This window comes from Pleurodeles waltl, chromosome 3_1, assembly GCF_031143425.1.
Source record: "Pleurodeles waltl isolate 20211129_DDA chromosome 3_1, aPleWal1.hap1.20221129, whole genome shotgun sequence".
Lineage (NCBI taxonomy): Eukaryota > Metazoa > Chordata > Amphibia > Caudata > Salamandridae > Pleurodeles > Pleurodeles waltl.
The window spans coordinates 1,013,603,785-1,013,619,573 of NC_090440.1; the positions used below are offsets into that span (position 1 = coordinate 1,013,603,785).

General features: G+C 41.5%; 1 protein-coding gene across 1 annotated transcript in view; it reads left to right on the forward strand.

Annotated features, from left to right (window-relative positions):
• The window catches only part of GCA (grancalcin), a 63,499-nt gene that overhangs the window by 7,309 nt on the left and 40,401 nt on the right, over positions 1–15,789 (forward strand). The window lies entirely within an intron of this gene.

Here is a 15,789-nt window from a genome sequence, read left to right on the forward strand (position 1 = left end):
TCTAGGGCCATTTTGCATCTATTTAAAACTACCTTTTCTCGATCAGTGTTGCCAGGTATTGAGGTATATTGCGTGAAAGTGCAGAGTGCTGCTTTATTTGGGGCGGAGATAAGGGGCTATGTGAACACCAGACTATTAGCTACTATTGAAAATTGTTTTGCGAGACAGCTACTTGCCTGCTCATATATACTCCCTTGGTACCACTTTTTTATGATCTGGGCATGAAACGCGTGAGTACTCTATCTAGTGTTGAACTAGTTCTTAGAATCCATTTTTTTCCCATCTTTTGAGTCTTATTTGGTTGACAATATTCCTATGCAGGCAAAGAGCGAATACCCCAGTTTCCAATTTGACTGTTGACAGCTGAGATCCTTTACCTCCTCCTGGAGTTTTGGTTATTTGTCCAAGCTGTGAGGTTGATCTGGAGACCATAGAGCTTATTTGGTGTTTCGGTCCAGCTTACTGTAGCCTTAGACAGAGATGGATTTGTCCTGTATGGCTGTATTTTGGAACGACTTGTTAACTTGTGGACTACAGGATTTAAAAAACTGACACCTCAGACTTTGTTTGCAGTAAGTTGCTTCTTGATGGCAGTTTGGCGCCAGCGCATTTGCTCTGTCAGCCTCCAATTGAATAGTTTTTTTTTCTTTATATTATTATTATTATTATTATTATAATAATATTTCATTAATTTTTTTTTTTTTTTTTTACTATCAGGGGGTTACTATGTACTTGCCCGCCTAGTGGACCACCAGTTAGGATGCTGTACCCTATCATTTTGTTGGAGGGCTATGTAATTCAGTTTGTTTTTTTTGTCTTGTGATTTGATATGTCATTACCACTATTTGCACTTTATGACCAACAAACTTTGATGTTGCCCAATTAAATGTGAGCAGTAGAACTTGATCTTACTAGGGATGCTAGATTTGTAAAACAGACTTTACTGTAACTCTGTTGAGCACATTTTAAATAAGTTGTGAATCCATTTGTTATTAAATTATGCATATTCTAAGGGATTGCGCCTTAAATTGAGCATGCCTGAAGATAAGTCATGATCATGAGATTGTGTTTGAGATCACTGTGAGGGCCAATAATCTAATGCGTTAGGCAGAATAGATATTAAAACATGGGATTCATGAGTCTTTAAAATTTATGTTCAGTACACACAAGTGTGTTAATTAAAAACTCCTATAAAAAAAACTTACGGCAATAAAAGGAGGGAAGACCAAGTATGCATAGAAGTCCGAAGGTTTACCTTAAGGTGCCATTCATAGCTACGAATTTCTGAATTTAAGCCAGAGGTCCAGGTGAATACAATAAATACCCCTTTTAATGGCCAGCAACTATTCAGGAATACAGTTGATGAAAACCTCAGCCAACTCTAAAAAGACAACGAGACAGTAAAAAGACAATGAGACAGCAAAGTCAATGGGGCCTCTACAATTTACAGGAGGAATGTAAAGAGGAGCCTTTGCATTGAGAATGCCAAGCTCGAGGCACATTTCAGGCAGGGATTTCTCAGCAGGGATTCCACAGCAGTACTTGGACATCTGCATCTAAAAAAAGCTTGCAATACCCTCAACAACAAGGAAGAGCATCCTTTCAGGGTAGACTCTGGGGAAGAGGACAGTCTACCAGAGGAAGTGCAACCCCATCTGATAAATGACTGCATTGCTGAAACAATAGCATCCGAAAATCTATCAGAAGTAAAAGACATCAAAGACTCTCGCTATCTTCACAAATAACCAGTGGGTTGAAGATTAAAAAAAAAAAAAATCTCCAGGGGTGGAGGAAAATAACTTAAGACAACTAGGTAATACATTTGATACAACACAGATATTGCATGAAACTAGACAAATTTCCTCTTAAGTGGTCCAAAGAAGAGAAATCCTCCAAAGGAGAAAACAGATCGAGTCCATATCTCAACGACTGGTTAGTGAGGGCACACTCCTACTTACAATGCAAGCAGGACATTCAAATTATGATAAACATTGTACTCCCTCGGATTTTCATTAAACCTAGAGAAGTCCTCTCCAGAACCGGAGCAGGGGAAGGTGTTTTTGGGAGCAAGACTGAATACAATCCTGGGGAAGCTGTTACCAAGCGGGGAGAGGACTCATTCCCTTTGGAGGATGTTCACCGTTACTGGAAGGGGCAAGCTCTGACAGCGAGGATTGTGGGGAGACTGCTGGGAAGGATGGCATCATGCATGCCCTTGAATCCATTTTTGAGACTGCACATGAGACCAATAAAGGAAAGGCTCTAAAATCAATGGTTGCGAACAACAGAGTCGGAAAGATCTAGTAGATGTCACGCAAAAGGTGCAGGAGTAAATTGCGTGGTTCAACAGAGAAAACATTGCACGGGTAAGACTTCTTCAGCAGCCAACTCAGTAGCAATAATCACAGATGCATCACTTATGGGATCGGGAGCTCATGCGGGCATGCTGAAAATACAGGGAATGGAAGAATCGGGACACAGTACAAAACATCAGTCTTCTGGAATTAAAGAATGTTTTTCTAGCTTTGAAATGCATTCCAGAAACGCGTTCAGGTAGAAACAATATTAATTGAGATGGACAACACAACAGCAATATTTTACATCAACAAACATGGGAGGGGACTCTATCTACACCACTATGGAGGTTATCCCAGCAACTCTGGATATGGGCAATTCAGAACAACATAGAAATACAGGCAATACATCTACCAGGAAAGGACAGCGGTGAGGCAGACAAGCTAAGCAGTCAGGCCTCATGCCCGCATGAATGGGGGTCCCAATCAAAATGTGGTACAGAAGATTTCCAAGATGTGGAGCACACCAACAATAAATCTGTTTGCAACACCTGGGAACGCAATATGTTAAAACTTCACCTCGACGCAACCACATCTTCACTCTCAATGTCCTTTCAATAAACTGGTCAGTGACATTTGTGTACGCTTTCTCCACAATTCCACTGCTACACAGGGTCATCAACAAATTCAAGAAGTCACACAACCTTGCACCTGTATGGGCAAGACAAATGTGATACTTGGCAATAGTACAATAAGCTCAGGGAAGTTTTCAAAGATTACCAAATCGTCAAGATCTGCTGTCAGTGGAAAATAGGAAGGTGCTCCATCCAGATTGTGAATATTTCAAACTGACAGCATGGCTCCCGAAGACTTAGAATATGGCCACATGAAATTTCCAGAAAAGAGAATGGCAGTTTTGAAGAAAGAGAGAGAACCCATAACCAGGAAATGTTGTTATATGGAAAAGATTTACATCTTGTGGTGTGAAAAATAAGCTAAACAAAAGGATTACAAGGGTTCTGACACCTTTTTACAAGAGATTTCATATATGCATTTTTAAATGTCCATCCGACATCTAATGTGGCATTCACAACAAGACAAATGGTAAGAAGCTTCTTTACTGCACCGGTAGTCAAGAGATTCTTGGAAGGTGCGTAAAGACTAGCACTCACATGCAGCTTAAATTTGGTACTGACACAGCTTATGAAGAAACCTTTTGAACCACTACACAAAGCCTTTTTACAGATGTTAACCCTAAAGACTGTCTTCTTGGTAACTATTACTTCGCTGTGCACGGTTAGTGAGCTTCAAGCACTCACAATACAGGAGCCCTATTTTCAAATCCACAGAGACAAATCCACATTTCTTACCAAAGGTTTTCACAGTTCCACATTAATCTGTTCAAATCCCCGGTTTTTTCCAAAGACTCATGTGGAAAGAACATTACACACATTGCATGCAAGACTCTGTACTATGTACTACATTGAAAAGGCCATATCGTTTAGGAAAACTCTGCAATTGTTTGTATCTTTCTCAAAACGTTACTGGAGAAAATCAGTTGCAAAGAACACAATAACAAGATGGATTGTACAATTGATTCAGTGGTGTTATACCAATGCTGGAGTTATCAATAGCACCTGGAGCACGCTCAACTAGGAAAAAAGGTGCAACCATCGCTTTTATGTTAAACACTCCATTACAGGAGATCCGCATGGCAGCAACTTGATCATAGGTGCGCACTACTAAACATTACTGTGTGTACATTCAGATGAATAAGGAAGCTCAAGTGGGACAAAAGGTGCTAAAATGTTTTACAGATCAGTGCCAATCTTCAACCCAGCCTACTCAGTAGTTAAAACCGCTTTAAAATCAATCCACAGCATGTGAATTCAGAAAAGATTCACACTGCAAAACATTGTTTCTTAACTGCAGGTGTGGTTTTTGCAGCTTGAAGAATTTTCTGGATTCAGAAGCGACCCACCTACCTTCACCAAGAATATGGGATTTAAAAAAAAAAAAATTTTTTGAAGATGGTGACAAAAGTTTGTAACGTCACAGAGACACAAAATGGGGGTTCTGCCGACCCAGGGCAATAATCAGTCTATAGTCCAGGGGGTGGCACTTACGATTTTTGCTGAGAGCCCTCAAAAGGCCAAAGCAGGTCCCTGAAACCAGAATTGCCTGAGAGGCCCAAGATGGTAATGAGAATCTTTTGGAAGAAAGGGGCACAGGCCTCTTAAGAGAGTGAGGAGCCGTTTGGTAATCTTTTTAAGAAGGACTTCAGCAGAAATCTTTGGAAGCGTGGTCACGGGAAATAGAACGTGTTCACACCCTGTAAGGGACGAAGGGCAGACTCTTGACAGTGCGTTAGCGTGACACAGGCCTTTTGGCAGGTGGTGGAGATAGTGCAGACTCCCTGAAAGCCTCTGGAATGGAAAAACATGGGGAAGTGTGCATTTAAATAAATGTGAGTTTTTAAATTGAACGTTTGTAATATGTTTTTAGAATTGTTTTATATGGCGGAGAAAAGTGTAAATAGTTGACCAGATGTGTGTGGTTTTTTTTTTTATTTTTTTTTTTTACTGTTGCCATGGAAAAAACCCATGCCAAAGCAGTACACTTGGTATTAACGTTTGTAATAGAAAGCCAATATTGATTATTTATAAACTAACCAATAATCAACAAATAACCTTCTCCTCGGGCCCTATTAGTGCTAGAAGAGTACAACTTTTAGATTTTAGGGCACACCCATCTCCACTGTTTTGCAGGTTGCAGTTTAAAAAAAAAAAATCTTTTTTTGCGTGGGTCCCGAACGAGCATTCTAATCACTGCTCTTTCTTTAGGTCGAGCATAGCAGCGCGCATGCGCTGCTTTTCCGACATGTTGGTATGTATCTGGACTTTTAACAATATCCATCTCGCACCCATCACTACCTCTCGTTTGTGGGCTTGCCCTTTAAACTTCCTTTTCCATTGGTAAATGGTTTACGCTCCTCCCTCCTTGGGGAGGTTTTGTTACCGCCTTGGCTATCGCCCCTGTTACATAGCTAATTGCACTTTTGCCGATAAGTTTGACTGCAAGCAAACTTCTTTTTACTTTTGTGTCTCTCCTTATCGCTAATGGTCATGGTGGCCATGGCGCTGTGAATCGGTTCGCTTATGTGAAGCTGTTTTGCTTTTGATTTTCAAGTTGTGTATCAAGAAAAGTCCGGTTAGGATTCTGTGACTCTAATAGCTCTAACTCGAGCAAATGCGAGACCCGTTGCTTTGCAAGTGCTTTTTAAAATTTTGCCTAGTGTTTCAAGTTGGTGTCTGGAAAAGGGGTGTCCAAAGATGTACATGACTTCTGCAAGCACCAAATACTTGGAACTGTGACTTAAGAACCTCACAGGGTATGAATATGAACCGGAGATATAGGCTTTGTGAAGAAGTTCTAAGAAAGCTCTTGTAGCTCTTAACCAACATACTTCAACAAAGGCTAAAGTCCTTCCCGTTGTTTCCAATGCAGACTTGATGTTCCACACCTAAGCCTGTACTGAATCTCCGCATGTCATGGGATTGACTTTTGAGGTATGAAAATCTACCTCAGTGCACGCAGTACTGAAGAAAACTGATCACAAAGTGTTCCAAGGACTGCACCTATGTATACTTTAATCGTCTTCCGCTGGATCACTTTTGGATGCAAGTGCAAGCTTTTTTATCTTCTGTGGCAGCATCTAAAGTCTAGGAGGTAAGAAGCCTTTAGACTTGCATGGAAAGGACTTTCTATGAAAGGCTACTGCCTCTTCTGCTTTCTGAAAGGATGCCAATTTACAGAGATACTCGGTTTATCTTCTCCACTCCTGTTACAACAGGGAACGTGTGCAGAAGAATCCATTGCCGCTTGCAAGTGTTACTAAAATCGAGAATCCTCATTGAACGTGGCTACTGTTTTCCTGAAAGTGCTATCTGGGTTTAATGGTTTGGATTACACCAGGCGTTTCACTTTTTAGATTAATGTCTGACTGTTTCTGTTGATGATTTAAGGCCATAACTTTTGTCGGAAATAGATTCCAGAACCATAGTAAATATGGCATTATGGCTATACAGACTGTTCCATGACGTTTTGACACTTGCAGCTTCTCTGTTCTTTCCACATTCACGATTTTAAATGATAAACCTACTTCTTAAAGTTTTATTGTAAGTTACCCTGTGAAATTGTTTTGCAACAGTGGCAAGGGTATCTGTGTAGTAGTTCTGTAGGATATAGAGCAAGAAGTTGACTTTGTTGTGTAACTATAAATTGTATACACATATTGTGGAAGGAACCATTTGTCTTCTTTACATGTAAAGCATAAAGTAGTGGCTCGACAAGCCTGGGTATTAGATAAAAGTGCAAAAAGAAAAGCACTGTGGGATATTTTTTCTCTTGTGAGCTAGTTTGGAATGTCTTTACCAGTGATATAGCATGAGTGGTGAAGAAAAACCGTGTGTTCTGTTTTAGTTGTCATTGAGAGGGCTTAAAAATCAAGCGCAATTGAAGCGGTGAATGTTTATCTGCAGAGTGGCTTCACCGTGACCACCCGTACTACAACTCTTAAAACGGGGAGGAAAAGGCAAGATTGAAATGTCTTAAGACCTAATCAAAGTGAGGTAGACAAATATGGGCTATGTGCCTTTTAGATAGGAGAGCAGTCACAGTGTAGGATCTTGAAATGTACTCAGTTGTGGAGTGTTTTTTCTTTTTGAAAGTGAGCGAACTGTGGTGATTTGAAGGTCCACTAATTTAATTCTCATATATGGGGAGGCAACGGTAAATGCTGTTAACAAGTTACTGTGTGATTTTACCATAGTCTTGAAGTAAAAGTTTTGTTACAGAACGGTCATTTTAAGTATGACATGCAAACATATGTTTACTGTAAATTATTTTTAAGGGGTAAGGCACAATGGTTTCTAGTTTGAGAACTTCCATTTTAACGGCCTCCACTAATGCATGGAAAGGGTCTGAGTTCAGAGGGCCTTAATTGTTGGTAGTTTTGCCATCCGCTCCATCTTCATCAATGCAGTGTTAACAATGATTTTATAACCCCCCCCCACCCCAATCTTCACGAATGCAGTGTTAAAGATTATTTTATAACCCTACCCCTCCGGCCCCCTCCCTCCAAGAAGTGTATATTGTAATCACTGTGTTAATATTGAGTGTTTTGATAGTTGCCAGTTTTGGGCTTGCAATAAGAATTATTAAAGGACAGCATATCCATCTCAGAAGTACTAAAACTGTGAAGAATTCTTAATGATCAATCATTGAGTGATTTTTGACGAGACTTGTTCCATTATGATCATGAATCAATGAGAGGCAATTGTCCACCCCATAAGTGTCATACCGTTTGTAGGAAGTTGGCTCTGTATATGAAAGTAGGAAAGACCATCATCATCATCATCATCATCTGTGTTGTGTAGCTGTAATGCCAGCTGTCTGTCAATCCAGCAAACTTGCGCCATCTCTGACTCACATTTTTTCCTTGGGCACCCTTATTACCCATTTTCCAGACCCATAGGGAATGTATCTCAACTACTGGTTGGGTCTGGTTTTCTTGCTGGGGTTGTTATTCAAATTTTGAGATTTATTAAATTTACCCCTTTTGTATAAATAGCTCTGAAGATACCCTCTTTGAAAGATGGTGTGGAGCCCTAATGCTAAAGTGCAGTCCCCAGTGAATATCATCCTTTAAGGTTCTGTAGGGATGGAAATGTTTCCTCACATGCCCTGTCCTGAGTGCCCAATCTGTAATGATGTCTGGATCCCTGATGCTGGATTTTGCTGTCATAGATGAGCACAGATCATGTGTGTGCTTTCCAATGACAGGCCTGTGTCACGGATTTTGATCGTTTTAGACTGGGGGCTGTCATTGTGCCACCCTAGGAGAAATAAGGTTGTTGGTTGAGGAGGGAAGGGGCACCAAAACAACAAATTCAAGCATTCGAACTGGAATTATGAGTTTTTAAAGTGGGGGAAAAAAAGCACCTAAAAGCGCCAACCTTGGCCTAACTGTGTAACGTCAAAAATTAGAGCCGGCCATAATGAAGCACTGGTTGGATGCATGTAGTGGATAGGGCCTAGTCTCTGCTTACCTTTTGGTTTTTTATTTTTTTTATTGTTATATAAAGATGAGCATACAACAGATGCCAACAAAAGATAAGCCCACAGAACAAGAAAGCAAAGGCAATATAGGATTGGTCCCCAACCGAGTACCCAGGCCCGATCCATGGACCAAAATCACCAGCAATGATCCCAGCCAGTGCACAATTTCGGAGTCATCCAGTACTACCAGAAGAGCCCCAACCGCAGCAATGTATACCTTACAAAACATAAATCCAGGGACGTGAGCCATGAGACTAAGCATTCGTAGGGCTAGAAACAAGTACAGAACCAACAGAGAGAAAGAGCAAGAGAGAAGGCAGACAGAGAAGGGACACAGGAGCGCACAGCAGCCAACCAGCTTCGCACTTTGGTCACAGCACAGGAGAGGAGCGATGGCAATCCGAGCCACTCTGCGCATGGGCAGACATATGATGCATACCCAGCCGCACTATAAAGACTCCAGGAAGGAGCGGAGCAGAGCCCATATATCCCTTGACCGGGACCCCTCAGGAGCTAATTCCCAGAAAATAATCAATTGCTCTTGGCAAAAGGAGGTGTCACGCAGCCAATCAGATCCACAAGGGGCCCGACCCCAGCAGATTGCCACTCTGCGCTTAGCCAGCAGGAGAAGCAGGCCCACCAATCTCCTGTGTCAGTCGCACCTCATCAACACATCCAAGCAGCCCTAAACTGGGGGAAAGGGTCAGCTCCAAACCAGTGGACTTCGGCGCAATCCCACACCAGATGGAGAAAGCCGGCATCAGGGGTGCGACACCGTTCACAGCATGCGTCTGCGCGCAGGCCCATAGAACATAGGCCACGTGGGGTATAGTATAGGCGATAAAGGAACTTTAAGTGAATCGGACGCAACCTATAATTAGGGGACAAAACTCATGTGCGTACAGCATCTCCACCACACCTCCTCAGATATAGTCTCTCCAACATCCCCCACCCATCGAGTTCTAGCAGACATTCCTTGTGCCACTTAACTGATCCTGCATACAATTATACAATTTAGTAATGAGCTTATGCGGCAACTGAGCGCGGCACAGCACCTCCAAAGCCTGACACACCAATGGAGTCCCTGGAAGGCCAGAGAAGCGAGCACGCAGCATACTCGCAGACACGCAGAACATACAACTGCTGCAACGCTGTAGCGCTACCGTCACCGAGTGCATCCCGGGGGGAGATCAGCCGACCATCCACGAACCAGTCACCCAATTCAGTTAGGTTCGAATCATGAAGGAAGTTGCGCAACCTCACATCTCGGAACATCCCAACATCATGACGGAGAGAACTGGCATTGAGGGGGTAAAGGGCGCGCTCACTCCAGAGCAATGCATTAAAGCAATCCAAGCACGAGCGGTACACGTCACGGTGTCAACTCGGCACCTCCTAGGCCGGGAGGGATTTCCGAGGACACTGGGCAAGCCATCCGGGCACCCCGCATCACTCTCGGGTGCAAGATGTGGTAAGTAGCAAATCGGGTGTAGCCAGTAATACGCAAAGTGAGCCTGAGCACAGTAATAGTAAAGCTCCAGGTCAGGGGCAGCGAGGCCACCCAGCTCAAATGGTAACATCATTTTCTCCCAGACAATTCTAGGCTGCCTGCCGGCCAAACATATCAAGACAGAGCGAAGACGCCACAGGAAGCTCACCGAAAGAAGAAGAGGAAGGTTTACAAACGGATACAGGAATTTTAGCAATACCACAATTTTTGCAATAGCAATACGCCTGATAAGCGAGAGCGCCCACGAGCGCCACGCCTCGACTTTATCCTCCAACCACGATATAGCCTTACCATAGTTGCCCAACCAGATAGCCTCCACATCACAGCTCAACCAAACCCCCAGGTATCGTACTGGGCCACTCGACCATCCAATTGGGTACTGGGAAGGGAAGTCCGCCACACCCACAGACAAAGGCATCACCACTGACTTAGACCAATTAATCGCAATCCCAGAGAAGGTGCCAAAGCACACTATTTCATCCAACAGCGCTCCGCAGAGCCGCAAGCACTGCGCCCGACCAGTCCACCACCAAGCGCTGCTCCAAATCTGCTATATTTTCCTCCATGTCTGCCAGTTCCCGGCTGTAGGAAGTTGGCTTTGTATATGCTATTTCAAAGTAAGAAATAGTGTGCACAGAGTCCAAGGGTTCCCCTTAGAGGTAAGATAGTGACAAAAGTAGATAATTCTAATGCTCTATTTTGTGGTAGTGTGTTCGTGCAGCAGGCTTATCAGAGGGTAGTGTTAAGCATTTGTTGTACACACACAGGCAATACATGAGGAACACACACTCAAAGACTTACTCCAGGCCAAATGGTTTTTATATTGAAAAATTTATTTTCTTAGTTTATTTTAAGAATCACAGGTTCAAGATTTACAGTTAATACTTTAAATGTAAGGTACTTCACTTAGATACTTTATGAACTTTGAATGAAAACAATATCATGTACAGTCTTTGTAAAAATGGCAATAAGCTGTTTTTAAAGTGGACACTTAAATAAACAGTTCCTGGGGGAGGTAGGTAAAGGTTAGTTTTGAAGATAAGTAAAACACTTACAAGTCTCAAGTTTGGGGCATAGGCAGCCCACCGTTGGGGGTTCAAGGCAACCCCAAAGTTACCACACCAGCAGCTCCGGGCCGGTCAGGTGCAGAGGTCAAAGTGGTGCCCAAAACACACAGGTGCCTATGGGGAACAGGGGTGCTCCGGTTCCAGTCTGCCACACTAGAAGTCGGGTAGGTATTTAGGAGGCATCTCTAAGATGCCCTCTGGGTGTATTTTACAATAAATTGCACACTGGCATCAGTGTGCATTTATTGTACTGAGAAGTTTGATACCAAACTTCCCAGTTTTCAGTGTAGCCATTGTGGAACTGTGGAGTTCGTGTTTGACAAATTCCCAGACCATATTCTCTCTTGGGTACCCTGCACTTACAATGTCTAAAAGGTTTTGCTTAGACACTGTAGGGGCATAGTGCTAATGCACTATGCCCTCACCTGTGGTATAGTGCACCCTGCCTTAGGGCTGTACGGCCTGCTAGAGGGGAGTGCCATGTCGACTTAGTTATTTTCTCCCCACCAGCATACACAAGCTGTGAGGCAGTGTGCATGTGCTGAGTGAGGGGTACCTAGGGTGGCGTAAGACATGCTGCATGCCTTAGGGACCTTCCCTGGCATCGGGGATCTTGGTACCAGCTACAAGGGACTTACCGGAGTGCCGGCGGTTGTGCCGATTGTGAAGACAAAGGTACAGTTTAGGGAAAGAACACTGGTGCTGGGGCCCGGTTAGCAGGGTCCCAGCACACTTTCAAATCATAACTTAGCATCAGCAAAGGCAAAACGTTAGGGGGTAACCATGCCAAGGAGACATTTCCTTACACCGTTCCATTGTTTAAAGTGCCGTTCATTCTTTTTAGTTTAATCTGATCAATAACTGACAACTTACCTTTTCCCCTAATTTACTGATGCAGTAGTCTGTATTAATGATCCACTGAGGAAATTCCTTGCAAGCTGTGCTAAACGTTTCTAGTCCAAGACTGCAAATTATTTGTGTCACTGATTTAACTTTCAGTTTTGCTTTTTCCTTAGTTTCTCCGTTCTGTAGGTTATTTATATAAAGAATTGATTAACACATTAAGACCACGTCTGGCCTTTGTACATGTCTTTATCTCCGCCTTTATTCCCCTTTTCATTTCTCTTTATTGGTATGCTCTTGCATTAACAAAGAAAAACATTTTTGTCCAATGTTTTTGTTTTCCTGACAGGTAAGGTGTCTAGCTTATGTGTATAGCAGGGACATTGTGCCCTTTCTTCTGTGTGCTCTATTCCACCCCTTTGCATAACGATTGAAATGTTGACACTCGTGCAGATAATCCAGCTTGACCAGTTTTTAAATATATTCTTGCCAGGAGCCGGATATGTTTTAACCATAAAACAGGTAAAGAATGACTGACTACAAATCTACTGCTTGGCCAGAGTTTCTATCAGTAGTTGGTTTGCTGCTGTAGCACGTTTGTTTGAGCCCTGAATAGGTTTTAAAACACAGAGTACTGGTATTAATTTGATTCGTATTTAGTGTTTTTTTTTTTTTTTTTTTTCTTTCTTTTTTTCTTTTTTTTTTACTGCCAGTCTACTTATTAGATTTGATTTGCTTTGCAGAGAATCTTTTATCACGATCATTTGGTGGAGAGACTTCAGCCTTCATGAGTTGAGTGGTGTGAAGAGGACACCAGGTGGGATTATCAAGTAGAAGTTATAGATAGTAATTCTCAATTTGTAGTTAAGTACATTGGATTGCTTTACAAAGTATGGGGCATTAATATGTTAGTTTGTAAAGGCTATAAAGAACTTATCAAACACTGATTTCATTTTAATGGTTCGTCCTGCATTTTGCTCTGGAGGAATAATTGCCTGTCTTGAGTCGAGACTTTTAAAAAAACTAGTACTGTTTGTAAGGGATGCATGCTGACATTAGGCTGAGACCCAAATATAGTCATAATGGCAGCCTAAAAAGTGGAATGCAGACTGTCTCCTTTTCACTTTTTTTTACATTTTTACAGACTAGCAGACTAAAAAATACAACGGCACAGCTTGAAAGTCAGCATTCCAAAAGAGGGTGGAGTGCCTACTTTTTGTGATTTAAACTTTTACATTGCTTTTTTCACCTTGCTTGGATAAGAAATTGTTTGAACTGCCAGTTTGCATATTGCAGTTTGATTGTTACGCAGTAAGTAATATCCGAAGCAGCCATTGAAATGTCAAGTAGCCTTAGCTGATCTTAATAATTAATTATAAAAAAAAATCTGGAAACCATTAACTTGAATGTTGAATTATAGAAGTGGACTGAAAAATTGTGACCTTTATAAGGAGTTGTAGGCCTAGTAAGTTGCCTTGCCTTTCTGTTATTCTGATGTGCTGTGTTATAGGCTTTAAAACACTTGATTTGTGGGAGTAGTGTGCTCTACGTCTATACTAATGATCCTGTTCTCAGTATACCAGCATTTGTAATATTGGTATTGTAGCTGTAATTGAATACCTTTTTATTGATTAACTTCTTCAGACCCTGCATTGAAGACTGATTCCTTCCCAAGCTTTTGCTAGCCTGTATCATGTTGAGTAATTCTCTAAAATCATCTTTGTACCCTTTGAGGTGCAATCCATTTCTCTCCAAATAAGTGCTTCCACAATTGCATCTGTGCTACATTGAAGCCTATTAAAATACGATAATGGCATTGGCAAATCTCATACTCTGCATTATCTCCTTTTAGGGTCCCTCAGCTACTGGATAATTCTCAATCCTAGCAAACATTATCCAGATGGACTCGATTCATCTCCTACTTGTTATCCTATGAATCATTTGTGACATCACTAGGTTTTGACATTTGATCAGCGGTTGTAATGCAGAGCCATGCAACGTTTATTGCTCAGCTTGACCATTGGCTACTCCCAAGAAACAATCCTAAGATTTTATTTTTTCGAGTTTGGCAAAGTTGACACAATTTCTGCATTTTCAGTTGTGCATTTCATTTAATCATAGTTTTCTTTTTTTACCGTTGTCTATTGGGAATAAAAACCAGACCACTGCATCAACTGTCTTGAAAATAGGCTTCCTGTCACCTTAAGAAAGGAGTTCTGGAGAAACCTCATTGGTGGAAGGCACTTTTGGTAATCTTATTTTAGCCTTCCTCACCCATGTGATTCATTTATTTGGTCCAGTTCAGTGCATATTTTCCCATGGTCTCGAATATCACTAAGAGCAAACTAAATGATAGGAAACTAACCCCTCTTGAAGACGTTTCTCGTATTTCCTTTGGACCCTTTGCACACTGATAGTGGTTGTGATGTTTCACCTATCCAAGAAGTAAGTCGTTGTTAGAGAGATCTTCCACAAGCTTGTTGAAGTCATTTGCGTAGATGCTGATCAGATAATGGCGGGTGCAAAAGTGTATCCACTGATACTTACGCTAGTGCAGCACCTGTATGAGAGTTTATTGTTTTGACAACTGTGTTGCAGTTGTCTGATTTTTGTGGGTGGCGCAAGGAGTAACAGGGGTTTGGTGAAGGAGAGAAGGGATGTCTTTGTTAGATACACATTGACCATTTCCATATGCTCAGTAACTGCTAATGATAACCATAAAAATATTCTTTGGATTGCTTTTTGTAAGACTCTTTAAAGCAAGAGCATGGTGGACACATCCCTGCCTTAGTAACACAAGATGAAACCCTGTCAGTCACGAATTGCAGTTGGTCATTAAAGAGCATGATCTGAGAACATTCTGAAACATCCAGCAGCAGTTTACCGGTAGTAGAAATTCATAAAAATTTAATGTCCACACCACCAGTCGCCCACACATACAAATTGGCTATATCTTGCAGTCTACAAATAGATTTTTTTTATATGAACCTTATGCTATACGGAGTTGGTTACATAGATATATGCTCATAATTGCAAAAGACCACTTACGCCAAAGTGGTCAATGACAAATAGTTATAAATATGACCCTGCTGCTTTATCCCCTTCCATCACCCATAACATAAGAAAGGCACACTGAAGCTACCACTCATAGAAACTTACCAATATGAATATTGTCTCACATCATGTTTTTATATTTTTGCCTTTCTAGCAAATAATGAGCCAGAAGCTATTATTTTAGATTTCACACCGACTGTGCCATATTCTATTAGCCTAACTTGTCTAGGTGTTTAACAATTTTTATGGTCTATTTTGAACCCCACAAACCCCATTTGCCCTCAGATCATGGGTTATCTATTTTTTGATGTTCAGACGGACAGGCAGAATCTGCAAATATTGTTATACGCTTGTCTTTGTACTTCTCATCACCAACCACCACCCACGTACCTCTCCATCTCAACTTCCCAAGAATGCCATGAGCTAGTCACTCCTTTCCCATTTTAGATATCGCTTGCAGTTTCTTTTGTTGCTACTAGAAATGCCATAGTTTAGAACCTGTATGTGTGTGTCTCTGGGGAAACCCAAGCAGAATAAAGCTTGGGTCCAATTAACAAGCCCTCCCCCTCCCCCATATCCCGTTTGATGTGTTATGGGTTGGAATTTTAAGATATCTTTGGGAAACCAGTGAAAAAAACTGGACTTTTTTCAGTAAAGTTTTCTGGCCCACTGAAGGGCAGTGATCCGATTGTGGGATTTTTCTTAAGATAAAGTGCAACATAAACTATTATTCTGCAGTAATTATTGTGCATATTCTTTGTTTTCTCGATTGAATTAGCATGCATAATTTTACAAGGTTCAAGCAACAAAAAGTGGAATTCTTCTCATCTCTAAAAATTGAGGGCAGTTAAATTAATTGAATTTTTCAGGTTAATTTAATTTGTGGGTGTATTGCAAGACA